Here is a 21,857-nt window from a genome sequence, read left to right on the forward strand (position 1 = left end):
CACCCAAACACACCCCCTGCTTCAAAGTATAACAAAAATGAATGAAATCTCAAAACTCATTACCTTTTGTCATCAATCTCTGTATCTAATCAATAACTTCACTAGAACAGAATATCATCCATTCATGCTGAAGTCAGTGAGGATAATCTGGCCCTGCTGGTTCTCCAAACTCAGTACTAGTGGCATTGTCCTCAGCCATCTGCAGGATATTATATTTTCTTTACAGTATAGTTGTTAGCTTTCCAGTACTGAAGTTACTGAAGCACTTTTCAGAATTAAACTAGTTTAATCTAAGTTTTCCTTTCCACATCACCAATAAGATTAATCACCTCAAATGCAGCTTCACTAACAGCAAAGGAAACTTTTGATGAGCAAGGTATGCTACATGAAGGACTTCTGAAAGTGGAATACTTATGCTAACCATGTGTCCTTTCACAGAGAGTTTTTAAACTGTGGTACTGAACAGTGAAATAATAAAAGAGTAACAAAAGTCACCAATATGAATCTATTTAGTGGAGCAGTATTTAATATTCTTGAAAAGCATTAAGTGTTAAAAAACTGTACTGCATAGTACCCATCAATTGTGTCTAGAAGCTGTAGTCATACATTACAATCTCATTAGGACTGGTAATGTATGGACAGATAGCCACAGTCTCAAACAACACACAGAAATTTGCAAAATAATTTTATATGAAAACTCAGAAGTTATTAGACAACAAAGGTTTTAAGATACTTCAAAGTCCGACCATTTGATTATATTAAGTATGTAAGCCTTCTTAAAAGGCAGCTGTAAGTTTTACTTTATATTTCTGTGCCTACTAACACTCAATTGCACCCAAAGTAAGATTTACATACTAATTACTTGCCTATGCCTGAATAGCAGGTATTTAAAAATCTATCACTGGATAGTAGAAAAAGCAATGAAGGGATAAAGAAGAAAAGGGAGGAAAAAATGTTGCTCTTCTGGGTCCTACTTATAGACTTGCAAGTGTTTTATTTTGGGCTCTGCTCAAGTCTTTGTTAGAGGATTAGTGTTCAGAAATTGAATTACATTACTAAGGTTGACTTACCTTTTCAGTTCTGTCTGAAAAGGGATGGGTTGTTCTTTACAATGATATTCAGTGTTAAAAATTATCAATATCTCTATTTCCCATAGTAATATTCAAATGGCAATATACTGACAAGTACTGAAATGTTTAATGTCATATTTCAAGGCCATCAGTTCAGTACCTTTCATCGTTAATTATAAAAATAAATTAACATTAAAACTGAGCAGAATTACTGAAATTATGATCAAACACTTCCTAATTCCACTAATCTGAACTCTATTTTTGAAAAGGATCAAAAATTAAAGTAGTGCACTAGCTCACCACCACTAGTGAATTATAAATTATTTCCCACGACCACAGATATTTATCTTTTACTAATAAAAGCAAATATTCGACTATTTTTAAATATACTTGCAGAAACAGAAGCCTCACTCCATCCTCTCTACTATCCAGGATAATCCAGGCACTCAACTTCAGGGATCATTATTATTCTGCATCTTCAGAGAGATATGTTCTTGGACTATTTTGCAATTTTCATTCCAGTGTTCTGTCACAACTCAGATGTGTGCAGAATAATCACTGGAGCATAGATCAAGAAAGTGTCACAGAAAGGTCATTTTTACACTTGTGAGCAGCAAGTAAAGGAACAGATGAACAATCTTTAGGAGAAGAATCTTACAAATCTTTTTTTCAAACTTAGTTCTTTACTAATTCAGACAATACTTCAGAGTTTTGAGCATCACTCCCTAAAACTACAGCTTGAAGTTTTGTTTTAGTAAACAAGAAATCATAGTACTTATTTGTATGTAATTAACTAGGCTTCTTCTCTTTGCTCTGTTTCTCCTCACTTTATTTTCACATTTTCTTCTGGTTTCAGCACTTTCTTCCTCTTCTCTCTTCCATTTCAATAAATATGTCTTTCTATTGACAGTCAAACCAGGAAGCTACCTATTAGTTTGCAATTTGAACTTTCCCATTTATAATAATTTTAAAAATCATATTTATTTACTTTAGCTTGCTGCCTTGAGTATGATTAGTAACTGTTGGGCTGTCTTTCAATACAATCTCAGTTAAACTAAGTGGGTAGGGGAATTCACAGGAATGTTTGACTCTTAGGACAGCTTTACCTCAGGAAAAAAAACACACATAAATGTCTGGATAACATAACTAATGTTATCCAGAGCAAAGACTAATCTTCCTACAAATGTGAACTTTGGCATTAGCCCTGGCAGCCACTTAACTTCCAACAGATTGTGATGCTGCAGATGTTCTCAGCAATAGTGGTTCTGCCACTGTATCTAAGGGATAGAATTGAGCCCTTGTAGAGAGCTATCAAGCCTCATAACTTTAGCCACTTTACTTTTTTTTTAAGGTGCAAAAATCAACCAATTATTGACTGCAACTCTTATTTCATTTTCAGGTGTTTCTAGGTTTCTAGACATGGGGGGGTGCGGGGAAGCTACGACACATTATTCAAGTGAATGAGTTATTAAGATTTGCATATTCATATTTAATCCCATGATACCCTTTCAGATGTCTGATCCTGTCAATTCTGGATGTGATGAGAAACCTACTCCTGTATTTCAATGCCAAGAAGGTGAGAAGCTTGTGAACTACATAAAACTTTAGTAGTAAAAAGTACCAGCATAACTGGTAGAGTTGAGACCCCCAGAGAGTAACCAAAGGTCTTTTAAGACATGATTGTAAAAAATATTGTGGCTTCAAAACAATGGTTAAAGGCTTTTATTTCCTCACAAAACCAGTCTAGGTTTTAGAGGAAAATAATTCAAAGAAAAGACATTATCACTGCAACTTGAGACAGTGCATGAGCAGTAAAATCCAAAATATTCACTTACTTTAATTAAACACCTACATTCCTGTCAAGTAAGCTAATTAAAAATTACTAGACATCATTTTTCACTAAAATCTACACTACAGCTTTCCTGAAAAAGGCTACTTTATTGAAGCATTTAAGGTCTGTAATATTAAATATTTTCCATAATACTCTGAAGAGCAAAATTACACACTTTAAAGGACACAGATATTATTAATAAAATAAAACTATATGCAAATCCTGGGATATATCTGGGAAAACATGAAATTTAATTCAGAGAGATTCTTTATTCTTTTAACTACAAGGGAGAAACTATTGAGAAAGGAGTCTACTTTTCATTTCCAAATGAAAAACATGTTCAAATTAAAATTACTGGACTCAATATAAAGGCAAATGAATTGAGTTAAAGAACTCATTATTTACAGGTCAACTACATGATCTGATGAACTACTCTGACTTCCACTGTAGAAATACAAAACCTCAGGTGAGTTCTAAGCAGACATATTCACTTTCATCTTAAACACTAAACAGTATTCTATTTCTGTCAGTATATGAAATTTTGTGCCTTTTCACTGTTTTATTTATTCAGTCATTATCTCATTGCATTTTTATAGGCATAGACTCCTTTCTAAGAATTTTGGGTTGGAGTCATTAAACACAGTGTCTGCCCTCTGGTGGTCACATTCTTCTTCTATGTTCCAACATTTTTATCCCTTTTTAAGTTAAAAATGTACTTCATACAACTACCACCAACAAGGTCTAATAGATATTTAGCTTTTAGTCACCTTGGACTGGCTTGCTTTCCAGTTAGTCAACTGTCTACACTTCAACTTTATCATGCAGAAATAGCTCACATGTAAGTTAAGACATTCCTTGTTTTGTCCCTGTCTAGAACCAAGTTTACATATCATTTTTTAATTACTCCAGCAACATAAAAGAAGAAAACCAGAACTGAAGTTTCAATTTACTTTGAGATTATAAGTTTGGTGTTGTCTGGGAAAGATGTTACACTTCGTAATACATTGAAATATTGGCTACTAGACTCCAAGGTCCATAAACACATTAAATGCTTCTGAGGGAAAACAGGGATATTTGAAAGACTATTTTCACATTGCAGGTGTCAGGGCTGCACTGTACAGAAATTTCTATAAAGACACAATCACTACAGCAGGCAAAAAAGCACACCAAACTATACATAAGGTACAAACAGCTCCAGTATGAATGGTGAGTTCCTTCACAAGCCCAAAGGTGTCCCAAACACCCTTGTAGTACCACTTAGACTGAGTTGCAGCAATAGTGATAATTCTTATCTGCCTTTATGCCCTAACCAAACCTAGGCCAAGGAAATAATAATGACACCTGCAGCAGAAAGTAGCTTGGAGGACCCTGGATTGTCTGTAAGAGCCTCAAGAACATAACACAGAACCACAGAAACCCCACAGTGGAAAAGGAGCTCAAAGACCTCTGGTTCAGCTTTTCTTGGCAAAAGCACAGTCTAGACAAGATGTCCCAAAAGTCTGTCCAGATGCATCTTAAAATTGTCCAGTGTTGGGGAACCAACTGCTTGCCTGGGGAGATTATTCCAATGGCTGATTGTTCTCATTGTAAAAAACTTCCTCCGTGGAGAGAACACAGCTCTTCACAGCAGCTGGACCAGAACACAAAATTCACAGCTCCAAGACTCAAGAATGCCTGGAGGCTTCAGGGTATTCGGCACTGCACACAAAACCTGCATTCTTGTTCTCTTTCCATGAAGAGCTCTCTCTTGCAAACTTACTCAAATCTTGTACAGTTTTGAAAGGATGGGAAAGGAAAATGAATCTATTTTGCTTTTCTGAGCTTCAGTAGGAATTACCTAGTCAGAAGAGATGAAAAATCAGTAAAATGGCTAGCACAGCCTATCAACATCTCATCTCGCCCAACGGGAAAACCGGGTTTTGATTTTTTTGTTGCCATGTAACAAATTCCACAAAATATACCAAATTCAGTTGATCTCACAATTTAAAAATTACTCCCATTTCAAAAGAGCACCAATAAAAGAGGATTTAACTTCTATTATTTATTTAGTTTTTCCAGAGACCACAGGACTGGTCTACAGGTGGTGGTGGGGCTGGGTGGAGGGACTCACAGCTTACTCAAAGAGGCAGTAACCAAGTCACTAAACCTGTTTATCACACCCAAAGAAGAGCTGTGGCCAAACTTTTCTCTTCCTGCTATCACTTGAAAATTCTAAGAAGGAATGCACATCAAGCACCTCCTACATTCTGATTGTCTTAGAGATATGAACAGCAGGAGGGTGGGAAACTCTACTTTTTAGTCCTTCTAAACTGGAGAAACAGCAAAGAGAACCATTGATCTTGTTACAAAGAGAAACTCGTGTACAAGCCTACTGATGAGCACCACTGAATTTTTAAACATTCTTGAAAAGTGGTCTTTCTCAAGATTTGTTTTTCCTTGTCTTTTGAATTTTGTTGGTTTCCACTACCCTGGCAATGCTACAACACTTAGTGGGGAAGGCTCCCCTTGGCCAGCCCCTGTGCTCTGGTCAGTTAACTCCATGGAATTGTCCTCCACCACCACAACTTTTTGTTTCCTGACTCCAGGTCTGGTACTGAAAGGCTGACTGCTGCACTCACTGCTTACACACCACCTCTGCAAATACACAGACACGCACAGAGCCCTACAGGGTTATGGCATTGTAAAGGCAGTAAAGGGCATTGTAAAGGATTCCTCTACATGAACCCTCAGAAGCATGCTGGACAAACACAGCAGCACTGAAAACACAGAGAAAATAAAGTTTGAAGTCAGGGGCACAGATCAGAAAAAGACAATCCGTACTCGTGTATAAACACTGTCATGTCCTCACTTAGGTAACAGTCTAAAGGAAAATGGTATGTTAATTTTTTGGTTGGCTGTCCAGAAAAACCTAATTAGTGGCCAAAGACTAACTCATGCTACCGGGAAGTTATGGATCAGCTTTTTTTCCCCCTCAAACAGTAACAATTACTTTAAACCCAAGGAAATTAAAAGCCATGTATACTTTGTGATGCAGACAAAGTATAAGGGCAACTCAATTCCCATTGGGATGCATCCAAATTCAGCAGTCTTACATGAGTATTTACAGAATTTAGAGAGACAACATCTGTACCAATTCTGTCTGATGTAACTGACAATTTAGACAGCTAGTTCCTTTCTAATGAGGCTGTTTTTTAAAGTTATCACGTCCTCATAACTTGAACTAGCCTTTTTTTTCCTCTCTTGGCTATTTTTATGCATCTGAAATGCTCTGCATCAAATGCTGCTTTTTTTATATAAAGTTTAGTTGCTTAAAGGAGAATGGGGGTACTGTGAGCTCTTACAGAAACATTTTATAATTCAAGCTGTTATGCTTCCATACTAAAAAGTTAACAAGGGGAAAGCTGTAACCACATTATGAATTGAGCCATTTCAAAACCAAAACAGTGTAGGAAAACAGTGTATTCACAAAATGAATGCTAAGATACATCCCAATTCATACAGCAAACAAAAAAAAAAAAAAATTGAAAGCTTCTTAACAACAGTTAATAGAGGATCCAGATGAACATTTCTGCACTTATTCAACATCTACTAGAAGGGAGAAGCTAAAGATCAGTCCAGAGGAGTATTTGCAATGCAATTAGGCTAGACAAGTAAGCCTGAATGTATGCCAGCTGCAGGGGTCTGCCCTTAATTCACACAATCAAATGTCTAGTGTGTCACACAGTGTCTAGCATCAGTATCTCCAGTATTAAAAGTCTCATCAGATATGCACTTGTTTACTGAGTGTCTAATCAGGGTCTGAACACATATCTAGCTGTACCTTCTAGCAGTCTATATGCCAGTCCATCACCATCTGTCAGTTAAAGCTCCCACAGACAGAAAAAAATCAATTCTAACAAATGTGTTCGGTGCTCAAACTAAGCTATCATTCACATTTCAATATAAGACTTGAATTCCTTTTCAGTCTTCTTCAACTCTGACCCAGCTCTACCCCCTTCTTCACTGAAAAGGGCAAAGACAACAGCCCAGCAAGTGGGACAGGCAAAACAGACCTCCTTTGTTCACTTTTTCCCTTTCAGTTTTCTATTGAGGTAAATAACTGAAAGCTCAGCCAGCCTCCAGTAGCTCAGAAGAAAGCAAGATAGCTAGCTTGCAACTCTCCTTTCCTGGTTAACAAACTGCAGGACAAAACTTACCGTGCATCATGTTAATCTTATTATTAGAGATTAACTCCTTACAAATTCCCTTAATATCACATTTATGAGACAGTATTCATAAATGCAGAAGTTGCAATGTCCTGAATACTGAATTGAACAGGCAATACACACACTTACCAATTTAAAATGCAACAAATTATCACTGCAGAGAAAGTATTTAAAAAATTCTGTTAATACTACCAGCCCACTCAGGAAGGCAAAATCAAATTCATTGCATATTGCCCAACACAATACCTCCTACATTATTCCCTCAGCTTTCATTACCAAGATATACTTTCCTCTGTATGCCTTCCCATTTTACCAGCTCTGAAGAGCACAATTTCACTGAACTATGTCAATATAATGGAAGTTAAGTAATCACAATTCAAGGTGATTTGAGACAGATTAATAAAACTACAGAATAACAGCAATTTCACTGGTGCAGTCAAAACAGATTTAATTTTAGGCAGATTCAGCTATTTGAGCTCAATCAAAATGCTCAAAAAATGCCAAACCCTTATCGTATTCAATATAATTTATGTCCAGATACCATGGCAAGTCATTTTGCTAAAGCAGGAAGAACAGGCAACATGCATTACCTGATTTGAAATCAGAATCCTCAAAATAAAATCTGACAATTCAAGAGACATCTCATTAACCCCAAGAAACTCTTAACTTGGTTACCTAAGCTTCTGCTACCACCTTTTTGAGCACCAAAGAGAAACACCACAGTGCAACAAGCTAGCAGGAGGTATCAGTATGCATCACTGGATTTATTTCATTTTTTTAAAATAAAGACCATTAAAAATAGCCAAATTTTCTTATTGCAGCCTTTTTTGTCAAACAAGCTGTGGTATATGTGATAAATAATACACTTTCTCCAAGAAGATATGGAACAGTATCTAAGGCTCAGATGCTGGTGATCTCATTCACCTTGAACATTATTACTTTTGAATAATTCTGCTGAGGCCTGTAATACTAATGACAGAACTAAGATACTATTATGAGTATGATTAAGATACTATTATGAGTATGATTAGTTGTGGATTTATCTGTGAGTGGTGAAGAAGGCTTTAGCTCCATCCTTAGCACCAGCTGGTGTACACTACTCCACCCTCCGACGTGGTGACACAACTGCACAGTTTGCCTTTAGCTACACTGCCTTTGCACAGCCCAAAATGTGAATCCATTCAATGGATCCCAAGCTCTGTCACCACCAAGCAGCCTTCTGGGTTTGCTTCTTTACATTCAGTATTCTCAGAATGTAACACTTTCCCAGTTCTATACTGATATAGTCTGACAGCTAATTTTAGACACACAAGAGAATTTCAAAGTACTTTGAAATTCAAATAACTTTCACAGACTTCTGCAACACACTCATTAGGAGCTCTGGTCACTTGCATTGCAATTTCTATTCAAAACTAAACAAATGCCTGAGGTATAGTCACACAAATGATAACATCAAACACATTAGACAAAGGTGTTAAAAAGGTGCTGCACCTGCAAGTCAGTTTTCTGATTTCTAGGTTCTTTGAGCTGTGTAACACTGAACTACCTTTCTCTTTCCAGCTGATATCTTTTGCCAAAGAACTACAGCAAGACGGCCTTTTGGCATATAAGCTGCTCTCAAACTCAAAAGACAGTCCAGATGCTTTCTGATGTCAGTGACCTGTTTTATGCACAGACCCATATAACTACTATCCATAAATTATCATATCTATTACAATAAATTATGGGAGATGTCAAAATTATTAATAGTGCACTTATTAGATACAATAAAGTTTTCAGGTTTCATCTACCTTTTCCACAATATACTTGAGAATCAAAATCAGACAGAGAAAGAAATGCATAAAGAACATTAGAAAAAAGAACCCAGGTGTTTGACACTGGCTTTTTCACCCAGTAGGAGGTTGTTTTGAATAAACACACAAAAGCTGGACCTTTAGGGATAAAAAAACATCATGTCATGATCTATAGGTTTCACTGCAGAGCTATATATCACATTTTCCATTGTTTTATCCAACTACACAGAGAGCTAAGCAACAGCACTCTTTTCACAGAGTACTTGTCAATATGGAACAGGCTTATTGACTGGGCTGAAGCACACTATGATCTTAAATATTTAAACAGCTTGGCATTATTAATCAGGTACTGTTTACACTTAGACTCCAAAGCCTTGGTTTAAACACATTTCAGAGTTCAAAACTAACACATCTATGCTGAAGACCTCAGCGTCAGCTGAAGGTTTGGTTAATTATTAGTTTATAACCAAAGAGACAAGCGCACCCTGCACACAGACTTCACCACGATATTCTGCATTAATCGCCTTCAAGAAGCCAAAATAGGGAAAACCACGAAAAGCCCGCAATTCAGACACACTGTAGCTAATTTATACCTAAATAAAATCGCAACTATGAGGAGCCGGGAAAGAAAAAAGAAAAGTACGGGCGATAAATAAAGGCGCAAGAGCCGAAAGGCGGACGGCGGCAGTTCAGCACCGACAGCTCCTTCCCCCGCACACGCCCGGCCCTCGCCCCCGCCGGGCCGCGCACGAAATGGCGACCGAGCCCGCCCGGGGATGGATGTGGGCGCGTCGCAGCCACGGAGCGTCTCCGCCCGGCCCGCCGGGCCCTACCCGCCCGCCCCGGGAGGTGCCACCGGCCGCCGCCGCAACAAAGCCCCGCAGCGGCCGCCGCGGCACCGGGCGGGCTCAGCCGCTGCCTCCTCGCCCGCCCCCTCGGAGCAGCCCCGGCACCCACGGAGGGCGGGCGGCTCCTCGCCGTCGAGCCGGCGGTGCGGGGAGATGGATGTGACACTGGCGGTGCAGGGGGGGATGGATGTGACACCGGCGGTGCGCGGGGATGGATGTGACACTGGCGGTGCAGGGGGATGTGACACCGGCGGTGCGCGGGGATGGATGTGACACCGGCGGTGCGGGGGGGATGGATGTGACACCGGCGGTGCGGGGGGGATGGATGTGACACCGGCGGTGCGCGGGGATGGATGTGACACCGGCGGTGCAGGGCAGATGGATGTGACACCGGCGCGACAGCGGGCGCGGCAGCTCACTGTGCGTGATGCGCGGCGCGGTGACAGAGACGGCCAGGTCGGTACTCACGGGAAGGTGCGGCTCCTCTGCCCGGGGAGAAGAGGGTCAAGGGGTACTCGCGCTCTTGCTCCTGCTGCTCCCGCTGCTGCCCGCTCGGCAGCCCGGCGAGAAGAGCCGCGGCGGGCGCGCTCCCGCGCTGTCCCCTCCCCTCTCCGCCCCCGCCGCGCCGCGGGGAAGGCGCGCTCCCGCGGAGGGTGGGGGGGGGGGGGGGGCCGGGGCGGGGAGGGCGCGCGCGTCTGCGCGAGTCGCCCCGGAGCGGGCGCGCGCGCGGCGCGGGGGCCGGGGCGGGGCCGGGGCGGGGCGCGGGTCCCTCGCACCTGAGGGGGCGCGGGGCGCGTCCATCTTGGGCATCCCTTCCTCCTCCTTCTTTCGCTCCCTGCCCCCGCCGCCTCGGTTAAAAGCGGGGTGGAATCGCCATGGTAGCACTGCTCAGGGGCTCCTGGACCGAGCCGGCCCTGAGCCTCCCCAGCAGCGCCCGTGCTCGGCAGGCCCCGGGCCCCGCCTGTGCCTCCCCCGGCCGGGGACAGCCGAGCGCTCCGCGCGGCACCCCTGGAGCTGCCCCCCCGGCAAGGGCGGTGTTTTAAATAGCCGCATTATTTTAGCCCGGCAGTGCCCCTCTAAATAGATGGTTTCAGCGAGTTCCCAAACTGGAGACAAGGATATTAGTTTACACTCGAGAATTGTCCTGTTGAACTCGTTAAATTTGCAGTTCACAAGTTCAGGAAGGCGGGCGCTTGGATGCGATCACTGAAAGGGAAGCTTTGCGTGACACCATTTGGTGAAGAGTCGGGAACGGGGCTTATTCCAAGTAAACCTTTCTGCTGAGCACACAGAGCTCTCCTTCCCTTTCACGTCGGTTCATTTAATGAACGACATCAGAAATTATTTTAATTTTGAGTCTTTCATGGGCTGTGCTCAGTATTGCTCAAAATTAATCCAACTATACCTTTAACATAGCAAATGTGATTAACTGCTGCTGCTGAATTTGCCTTTGGATCAGCCACTGTAGGAATAGCCTTTGTGCATTGCAAGGTGGCAACTTTTGCAGTGGTTAACCATTATATATTTCAGGGAAGAGCTCTCAAACTGAACTCTACAGTGATAACTTAATAGTGCAAAATGCAATGCCTAAGATGAGCAAATAGCCCTTACTCTGCATCTCTGCACAAACCACATTATGACTCTGGCAAGTTAAATCTGAACATCTGACCTTCTGAAAACAATGCTTGAGATGAATAACAGATTCTGTAAATGATATAGCACATGAATATTAATATCCAAGGGTTAAACAATAAGTCAGACATTACTTCTTCAGACTTTGGAGATATTCAGACTCCTATCAATCTGAGGCCAGGATATTAATGTCTGAGACCAGAATATGCAAAGAAGATTAGCTGAATGTGAAGAAAAACCATTTTATATAGAGAGACATGTTCCAATGTTCTTTAATTTTTTTGCTTACATTTTCTTCTTCACTATACAACTCCCATGTTTCCAGCTGATTTATTTAACTACAAAAACACTACAGTCTAAGTAAAGGTGCATAAATGTATATACAGAGGCCTTAAAATGCTAGGATAATGCCTGACTTTTCTTCCACGATATTGTCTTCCATCAGGAGATTGTGTAGCCACTCCTGGCTTTGTGAAAATATAGGTATGAAATGCAGAGAGAAAGCTGAGAAATTATCTGTCTGTTTGCATCCCTGATGGATTTCATAGGCAACATGTTGAGCCAAACCTTCAGGAGGCTGACTGCAGAACTGCAGGACACTCGAGGAGAAAGATCTGGGTTGAAAGTTTACCTTTCTTGAAATGTAGGATCAAAGATCTGGTTAGTATTTGGGTGGCCAGCCTACAATTCCTTATAAGCACAAACCAGTGGGCTGTGGCAAACAACTTGGTGGAAATTTGACCACAAGACCTATGTAAATGAAGAGATTTTACTGTTGCAGGGAGGGCGTAAAAAACAACTTTACACTGATATAATAAACAGCTCTGCTGATGTATGGTGAAGCTGTAGTGTTGCAGCTGGTATGATTACACCATTGTGATTCCCCTCAGAATTTTAAATCTGTATTTTTTTCTATTACATAGATAAACAGATATACACATTCAATAGCACAAAGTAGATCTTTCGAAATTGTGGCATAATTATTAGTAAACAAGTAAATTCCAAGGTTTATACAGCTAGGAGCTACTGGTGGTGGCTTCTGCTAGTCTGGATGACTGCTACCCATACTGACAGTAGGATGGTGGCACCAAGTAAAAAGAAGCAGGTGAGCTTGGTGATATAGAAAACAATGGCCATTATGATAAGCAGAAGTTTTGTGGCTGAAGGAATATTAGCTTTCAGAGCTCTCTGCTGCCTTCCATCTTTTCAGTCATAGTCATCATATTTATGTCTTTTATAGTCATCATATTACTTTTTGTAGCCTTTTTTCTCACTTTGTCTTCTGCAATTATATCCATGGATGGGCAGTTCCAAGCATACTCCTAGTCTTCATTTTCCTTTTTTACCGACTGTGGTTTAATTAGCTATCATCTTCTGCTTTCTTCTGTACTGATCTGTTGGAGTTTTTGTAGTCTTTGTTTAGGGAAGCACCGATCAGGTACACAACACATTTATTTGAAATACAAAATTGATTCACGATTGCAGTATTGTGAAAAAGGAAAAAAATTAAAAACTTGTCTGTGATGGGTATCAGTTGTGATCTGGATCTTGAAGAGTGTTTTTAGGAAGAGGTTACAAATAAAATACTTAGAGAAATGATACTTTGGTAAAGGCTAGTGTCATTGTAAGGGACCCCTGGCTGGGTGATAAGTTACATAGACTCCATGTATTTACAGAAGGATCAATAATCTTTATTAAGAAACCTATACTTTTATACCCCAGCTTGCTACAGGTGGACCTAATTGGTCCTCCAATCTAAACACTATCACCATTGGCTAATTAAGAAACCACCCCTGGGTAAACAAATCTCCATAACACATTCCACATGTTCAAAATACCAGGTGTAAGAAGTTAAGATAAGAATTGTTTCTCATTCTTTTCCCTGATCTTCTCACAGCCTTTCCCCAGAATAATGCTTGGGAAAGTTGTGTTTCTCTCTGTGGGCAGAGAGCTGCTGTCACAGGCTAGTGTTAGCTGAAAATAATTCTTTGACATTTTCTTCCTAAAGCAGACATTTAAAAGGGATGTGGAAAGACATGTTGGGTTGTCCATCTCACCTAACTTTAGACGTCTACTATGTGAATGTCTGCATCTGAGCTAGTCAGTCTCTCCTCTGAGCATAAAGGGAACCAGAAATAAGCACTTCTAGTGTATGATTCATCTAACCTATTTTAGATGTCTACATTAGAATAAGCCATGTTGCATCCTAGAAATGCCTATTTCTCTCCCTTGGCTGTAACAGGACCAGCGGGTGTCTCATTTAGCTGTAAATGTCTACATTGTAAGAGTCTGCATGCACTCAGCTGAATGCCATCCATGTGATTTTAACATGAGTTATCCCACTGTCCCACTGTTCCACTTGTTTTGAGGCTGTACAATGGTGAATGGAGCATGGTGTAGCCTGCAAAGTACTTTACAAACTAAAAGAGTGAGATATACTCCACTGAATGTATTTAAAGCCAATAAAACTTAGACTAATCATATTCAGTAGATTTTGGGGGCCCCAATCAAACACTGAACAACTTTTGAGATTAATTTAAATCTAATTTATTTATGGGGACTTCATATTTCTTTTGGAGGTTTTTTTGATACTATAGCAGTAAAGTAAATGCACTTAACTGCTGGACTAATACTCTTCAGAAGGTAGTATTTATTTACTACAGCAGCATAAAATTAGAATATTTCTAAGTAGAAAAGAGACCAAAGACAAGCTCAAAAGCTTAAGTGATAATGTCTAATGTTAAAAGCAGCACCTTTTGGTAACAGTAACAAATCAGCTTTCACAGAGCACCAGGCAGAGGATGTGTTTTGATGTAAAATATGTTGAGAACTAGGGTAGCAAGAGGATTGTACAGCAAAGGCATTGCACAGAAGTGTTGTGATGTGCTGTCAACAACTGAAAAATAATTTAAAGCTTCAGAGCTATTTTCTCAACAGATAATTTGTGACTAGAGTTAGGTACTTCCATGTCCAATTCATAAGCTGTCACCTAGGTTTCCCTTACAAGAAATCAGAGCTCTCCTGGAAGCCAAGAAGGCTAACAGGCTAAGCCAAGAGCCAGTTGGAGACAGCCACATAGAAATGCCATGGTTTGAATCGTGCCTATGTAGGACTTATGCTATTCAAAGCTGGTGGCAAATACTGCCAGGGATTCACAGGGCAAAAACTTCCTTCAGGAATTAGATGCTTGAATGAAAAATGAAAGGACTTGATCCTGTTCTTTGAGAAGTAGGTGGAGAGGAGGAACTGTCGATGCTGTCACCTACCACATCTTTCATTAGCTTGATCATTAGAGTGCTGATAAAGAAAGCAGGCAATCTGGGCTAAGTTGGTTCTTTCACTTAAGGAGCTTCAACTTCTCAGGCCACAAACTTTACAAAACATCTGAGGATGAAGGCAGAGTTTTCAATCCACCCTTACAGGATAGCTAAACACTGAGAAAAAGTAAGATTACACACATAAAATACATATAACGCAAGCAAGAAAAGTGTAATTGATATATTTGGCTGTTTAGGGGGAAACTTGAGTTTTAACCCTATGTCTAGACATATTTTACTGCTCTTTTTTTTTTTTTTTTGGTGTCTTTTTTTTGTTGTTGTTGCTGTGTTAGATTTTTAAGTGGCCTTGGTTGTCCCCAATAGCTTGAGTGTCTAGGTTGTTCCTTGACTAATGATTGGAGCATTCTCTCTTGTGCCTATGAGTATTTAATAATTCCATGGAAAGTGAAGTACCTTCAGAAGTAGAGATGAGAACATAATTTTATTTAGGAATACTCAATTTCTTAGCTGCTAGTTAGCAAAGGCTGGGAAAAAAAGAGTTAAGCATATGTCAAACACCCTGAACAATTCTAATTGCAGGAAGACAGTTCCAGCAGCTTGGTTTTGTGTCAAGTTTAATCTATCAGGTGGATGTGCTCTGAGAATGATTAAGAAATCAAAATTTTCAGGTAAAATGGAGAGATGAACTTTTTACAACATTTGCAGATACCATCATATGCAGACAACAGTAGTTTTGTCCTTGCTCAAGAGGTGATTTCAAGGGATATAAAGGACCATTGGAACGTTTCAGAAACTTGAGAGAGAAAGGATTATAAAATTTGTATTTAATACAAATTTTCTGTCATATTACAGAAACTACATCTTTTTTTGACAGCTGTGTTCAACATGGTGAAATGGCTAAAGTCAATGGAAACTTGATATTAATTTCAACAGAACCTGTGTTTTATCTGCTATGTAAATCAAGGAAGGAAGTCCTTCACACGCAGTGGGATTAAACTGTCTGCAAACACCAAACACTTTCTGTATGTATAATTAGACTTCACATTTTTCCATTAGAAGAGGTTGACTGAGACAGTTAAAAATCTCTCAGAAGCATAACTCAAGGTTCAAGGTTCTTGAAAAACTACTCCACAAAGATCAAAAGTCTACAGACACAGGCAATTTGTCCAAAGGACTTCTAAAGTGATGAATACTAAGCAGCTCCATTTTCAAAAGCAGGAGCCTAAAGTCAAGCTTGATGTTATGATTTAACCTGTTTCATCCTTCAGCAAAGTGTCTCACATGTTAAGAGACTTTGTCTTCGGTGGAGTGTTTTCCATTATGGAAATGTTCCAGGAAGAAATGCCAAGATTCTGGAAATGCCTAATAATAGCTATTAGAGCTATAACTCTTGCTTTAGTGAAACTTTATTCCTATCCACCAAGTATTAATGCATTTCTTTATTGTGCATATCTGTAATGTGAATGAACTTAATGATTTTCACACACACTCACAAAAACTGAGCATGTATTGAAGTCTTTTATGATAACAGAGAAAAAGAGAAAAGCTGGTGAAAAAGTAAGGGCTGGTCCTTTTTCCAATACATGAATATAAATTTTGATCACATGTATAAGCCTTAGAAAAAAGGTAAGGTTTTGCCTGGGAAACTGAGAACACAGAGAGGGAAAACTTTGTGAAAAATTCTGTCAATTAAGTCCTTTTGAAGTTATCCTTTAGTCTTGAACTACAAAAATGCCCAAAGGACTTTAGTAGCTCAGGATACACCTTTTCTTTAAATCTACTGTAGCTTCTGAATGAAATTAGTTTTAAATTACAAACACACCATTGCCCTAATGGCTTATGTTTGGATTTCTTTAGCAGTGAGAAAATCTCTGGATACATTGACTGTATCTACAGCAGAGGGATGTCAGGTCATGGTCCTTGTAGCTTCCTGAGGCAGACAACAGTGAACAGTCAGCTTTTTTTTTTTTTTTTTTTGCATAATCAAACATATTCCAAGATTTTCTTGGTCACCATATTAGGATAAAAATATATTTTTAAAGGTACAGAAAACTAGCATTATTTCAAATGAAAGGTTTCACTCTTCATGGTTTTATTTATGATTGTTCAAAATACCACAGAAAAACCCTGATTTCTGACTCTGAAATTGTGCAATTCACATTGACAAAACACCCAAGGAAGGAGGAAAAGCAATCCTTGTGCAGCCCATCCCCTCAGTTACAGTGAGTACTGTTGTGTGGTGTGCAAGTATTCTCAGCTTTAAATGGCACTGAGATTAGTTAATAACTCCTAGGGTCTGTCATAGTTCAGGCACAAAATGATATTTAGAAGATGTTATTGATGATCACTGGAACACCAACCAGTAGCTCTTCTGAAACCAGGAAGAGGAGCTGAGATCCCATGGGAATATTCTAGTTGTATGGACCTCTAGGCATGAACTGGGAATTTAGAAGAGTTCTAGAAATCTGCCTCAGATGAATGAAATACTTTAAATTACTCAGAAAAAATATTGCTGAAAATAGTAATTAGGGAACATAAGAAATGAAGTAAACCCAATGCATTTGTGCATCACAAGAAATGTAATGACACACATTTAACAAAATAAAGGAATTTTAAGATTTTGAAATGCTGAGATTTTCCAAATGCTGTCAGGTGCGTTACTGCTAGACATAATTTCCACATGCTTTTGAGGTTAACTTGAGGTGCAACAAATTTGCAAAATTCCTGTTTCATGTGCAGTGAGAGCATCAACATAAACAGAAGGAATACCTTTCTTCTATCTCCTCATTCCTAACAGAAAATTGCACTGATACATAAAAAGCAAGTATAACTATTTACTTTTACTATTCTGTCTCTAGCAGATGGGCTTCTGCTTGTGTTTTTGTATTTTGTTTAATCATTTCCAATTCATGGTTTACTGGCATAGCATTCCCCAGTACAGCACCAAATGTTTCATTATGTCTTCTTCTGCTTGTTCCCCCTAACCCTTTGCCCTTTGCCACATAGTCCCTGAACTTTGTTATTTTTCCATTCTTTACTGGTAAGAGTGTATCATTTTCCTCTCGCAAAGTAGAGGAAAGTTACACAGTTTCTAAGAACCTGGAAAAAGAGAAACTACTCTTCTTTGTCGCGCTATTTACACTTTGCTGGAAGAGCTATTATCACATACAGCAATTATCACAAAGTTCGGGTATCTACCATTTCTGTGCTGTGTGTCACTCAAATACACAACACCCTGTAATTATGATGTATCCCCGGTTCACTCAAGTGAGCCCCTTTTCCAATTTGTGTTCTAAGATAGACAGTCTTTCATTCTGTAAATACCCTTGCTTCTTCCAAAGTGCTCAGGCAGGGCTCACATTTTGAGAATTATCACTCGCCTCTTCCAGTGCCAGAACCTGCTTCCCTGCTTGCTGTGATGCTGACTGCTACAGGAATCCAGCAGTTTCCTCAGCTCAGAAGCTCCTTTGAGTATTTTGAAAACTTTCAGAAGCAAATTAGTGTAGCTACCAGCTATATGGTCTCAAATCAGATGGCTGAAGTGACCACAGAGCACAGACTGTGTAATAATCCATCATTCACCAAGAGTTGTGAAAAAAGGTTTTCCTGGTTTACTCAAACTAATACCAACCATTTTTTTTTCTTTTTTTTTTTCATTGCCAAACAGCTGGGGGAGGGGATTGTCCCACTCTGCTCTGTGCCTGCAGCCTCAGCTCAGGCACTGTGTGCACTTTTGGGCACCACGATATAAGAAATATATTAAGTTGTTTGAGAGGATCCAAAGAAGGGCAGCAGAGATGGGGAACAGTCTAGAGGGGAATAGGGGAGGCCTCATAGCAACTTACTGCTTCATCATGAGGGGAAGAGGAGGGACATGTGCTGATCTCTTCTCTCTGGTGAACAGCCATAGAACCCGAGGGAATGGCATGAATGATTAGACTGGATATCAGGAAAATGTTTCTCACCCAGAGGGTGGCTGGGCACTGGAACAGGCTCCCCAGGGAACTGGTCACAGCACCAGCTGACAGAGCTCAAGAAGAGTTGGACAACACTCTCAGGCACAGGGTGTGACTTTTGGGGCTGTCCTGTGCAGGACTCAGAATTGAACTTCATGATTCTCCTGGGGCCTTACTGACTCAGCATAGTCTATGATTCTCTGATTACTTCAATAATAAAGGCAGAGTGAAAGCAAGCCTAAAAATGAAAAATGTTGCAGTTTTGTTGCTCCTTGGTGCTGAAAGTCCCAACTGGTGATGAGCAAGGTGGTCCGTAGGCTGGCACTGGCTCTCACACATGTAGCTGGCAGACTCTGATGACTCACCAAGAGGCAATGTGGGTCAACCAACCTTAGGATCTTGGGAACTGAATCTGTGATTTTTAAATCTATGTATGATCTTCTGTCACTGTAGCTATGTGATAATGATTTTCTCATTTCTTGTATCATCTGTTGTTCTAAGAAACATTTGTGCTCTGCTCAAAGGTTTAGAAATGCTATAATGCTGACATTTTGAACTATTGCCTTTTTTTTTTCTGTAGCACTTTTATCATTTTATGTTCTATGGCAGAAATTCAAGAATTAACATGAAGAGAGCTATCTTAGGCAAGCCCACTCTTTTCCAGAAATAAACGGAGGAAAAGATGAGCACAGAGGTTGTTCTATAAACCATTTACAATTGTTTATAACATCAGCATTGGGTTTCAAAATTAGGCATGTGATCTTTAAAGACAGTACTTTACATCACAGCATTAGAAGTAGAAGGGTGTCAGAAGTCAGACAAGTTCCACAGGGCAGAGCTAAAAAATATCAGTTCTTCAGAATGGTGAACAATGATATAGAAAAAAATTGATCTATTTTGAGAAAGAAAAAGGGAACATCTTGAAACAGTACTCAGGTCAAAATTCCTACAGAAATGCTATCATACCATTTGTCCCTAGGGGAGTAAATCCAGACTTGGATTCACAACAACTATTGTTCTAGATCTTGAAAGCAAGATGAGAGTAAGGCAGGATGGCTTCTCTGAGTGAAACTTTAAATCCTAGACATCTTCACCATGATGAGGAAGGGTAGATGCAGTTGAGTGCACAGCTGACTACTTGCCACCATCTTCCATGACATCTTGTTTTAGTAATGAGACATATGCTTAGAGATGAGAGAAGACACAGAGCTCTAGCATATATACCTGGATGAAGATGTAAAACACTGACATTGAGCCTTCTATGATCTGATTTGTTGACCTTCACAGCAGTGACTACAGAGCAGAGGTTAATGCTAAAATACAGGCTAGCTGTAGCAGTTATTGTTTAAGCAAAAGGAAGGCTGCAGTGCTATATCTCTATACAGCTATTTGAGCATGTCTGCATCAGATTAGAAAATTAACTGCATTCAATCATTTTCTGATCTGTTGTTTACTGTTGTGGAGAAAGGGTTTATGAGATTCAGTGTGTTTGTTTTTACAAATACAGTCTGACAAGGTGACTTACCTTCTGAAGAAGCTCTTTATTCTCATTTCTTTTTAGGTAACTAGGGAAGAAAAGCTGTCCAGAAACTGTCATAAAAAAGTACATATTTCTGAGCACCTAATTAGAACTTTTCTACTTTGAACAGGCTTTGGCTCTGCTTTGTGCAGTTTCATATTCCTTCATTATCTTCCCTTAGAATGCCTCTGGCTGCATCCCTAATGCTTCCAGGCTGTGGACAAAGACTCAGCTGTTGTCCAGAGGATCCATGTTCCTCAAGGAACATGACTTCCACCATTGTGGTCAGAACACCTCCTTGTGCCCTGCAGTGATTTGGGGCTGCCAGCACATATTCCATGCCCCCTCCATGAGGTGTACTTTCAAAGAGTCACAGACAGCACTTCTCTGAAAAAGCATGGCAGCACAGGCACATATTGGGACCGAGTAGGTTTCACCACCACCACCAGCAGAGTGCCCTTTCACAAAACAGAGAAATAAATCTGGAGTAGCAGCCTCCCTATCCCCATGTCACCCCATGGTGACAACCAAAGTAATCCTAGTGGTTTGTAGGGTTAGCAGAGCAGCACCTATGCTGATCCTTTGGGTTGTTCAGGAAACACACTCCTTTCCACACACATCTGACAACCTGGTCTAACAGCCCTCAGCCCAGCGCTGAATCTGGCTTGGAAACTGTGTTGTCTCATTGTACAGTAGATTTCTCTGGGACAGAAGCTGGCATGGGAGTCTTCTTTTGAGGAACTGTCCCAGGCAGAAAGGAAAAGGCTTGTCACCATCTTCCTGCTAAGAATAGCTGCTTATTTTACAAACATCCTTGTATGTCAGCTGGGCACTTGATACCAGCTCTGTTAGGGATGTTCTCCATAGAAAGGTTACTAGAACAAGGTCAGATGGATTGCTGTCAGATGGATTTTATTTCTTCTGGAGACTCCACACCTTTGAAGTGCTTTTGCAATGGAGAACTTACCATTGGAACCTTTGCAGAGGGACCTCTTGACACTATTAGTCTCTCACAATGCCTTCAGGGTTTGACATTCTAAGCCCAACTGGAAACCAGACATTTCAAGTATTTTGGGACCTGAGAACTTGTCCTTTCCAGTGCTTTTAGTGACTTAGAGCTGACTGTGAGCTATTTTGATCATGGAGTATTGTTTTCTGAGGCCTAGTTGCAAGAGCTTCTTCGTTACAAGGAGCTATTGTGAGGGAGGAAAGCAAAGGCATTGTGTCCTCGATGGTAATAATGAACTAACCCTTCTTCCTCATTATCTCCAGCTGGAAAGAGAACTATCTTGTTCTGTGTGCTTTTTAAAGGCCTGACTGGTCAGAAAGACCACTAATGTGAAGTGGCTCCAACTCCAGTGTGAAGGAGGAGTATCTGTTGAATGCCCAGTGGCTGCCCGTGTCCAGCTGCTGCAGTGTCCCGTGCCAGCAGGGCCATTTGCACGATGACCAAGCTCCCATGCAGCATGAACAGAGTGGTAATGATGCTGCTTTCTGGGCATGCCACAGCAACATCACCTCACACCAGTGACCAACTCACACTGACAAAAGACAGCAGCAATCCCACAGTCATGATCTAACACATGCTGGATATATGCAGTTCAGGAAACCAATCTCTTTTTAAACAGTGTTTCTTTTAAGTGGAATATGATGCACCTACTGTAAATGTATTGGTTTGAAAAGAGGTAATGTTTACCTGAGAGGCTGAAGTATGCTAAGCCCTGC

The 21,857-nt window shown here is 40.3% G+C and overlaps 1 protein-coding gene across 22 annotated transcripts in view; it reads right to left on the reverse strand.

Annotated features, from left to right (window-relative positions):
• Window positions 1–10,412, reverse strand: part of NRCAM (neuronal cell adhesion molecule) — a 145,403-nt gene extending 134,991 nt beyond the window's left edge. For 9 of the 22 annotated variants that reach the window (XM_071423602.1, XM_071423601.1, XM_071423600.1 and 6 more), the window contains exon 1: window positions 10,216–10,411. The gene's annotated coding sequence lies outside the window, so the exon portion shown is untranslated. Of the gene's footprint in view, window positions 1–10,215 lie in introns of all 22 variants that reach the window. The other 13 variants (XM_071423622.1, XM_071423619.1, XM_071423627.1 and 10 more) reach the window with 6 other exon arrangements.
• Window positions 10,413–21,857: the final 11,445 nt, after the last annotated feature.

The sequence above is a fragment of the Agelaius tricolor genome, unplaced genomic scaffold (assembly GCF_023055355.1).
Source record: "Agelaius tricolor isolate 1412-34295 unplaced genomic scaffold, bAgeTri1.0.p SCAF_3, whole genome shotgun sequence".
In the NCBI taxonomy this organism is placed as follows: domain Eukaryota; kingdom Metazoa; phylum Chordata; class Aves; order Passeriformes; family Icteridae; genus Agelaius; species Agelaius tricolor.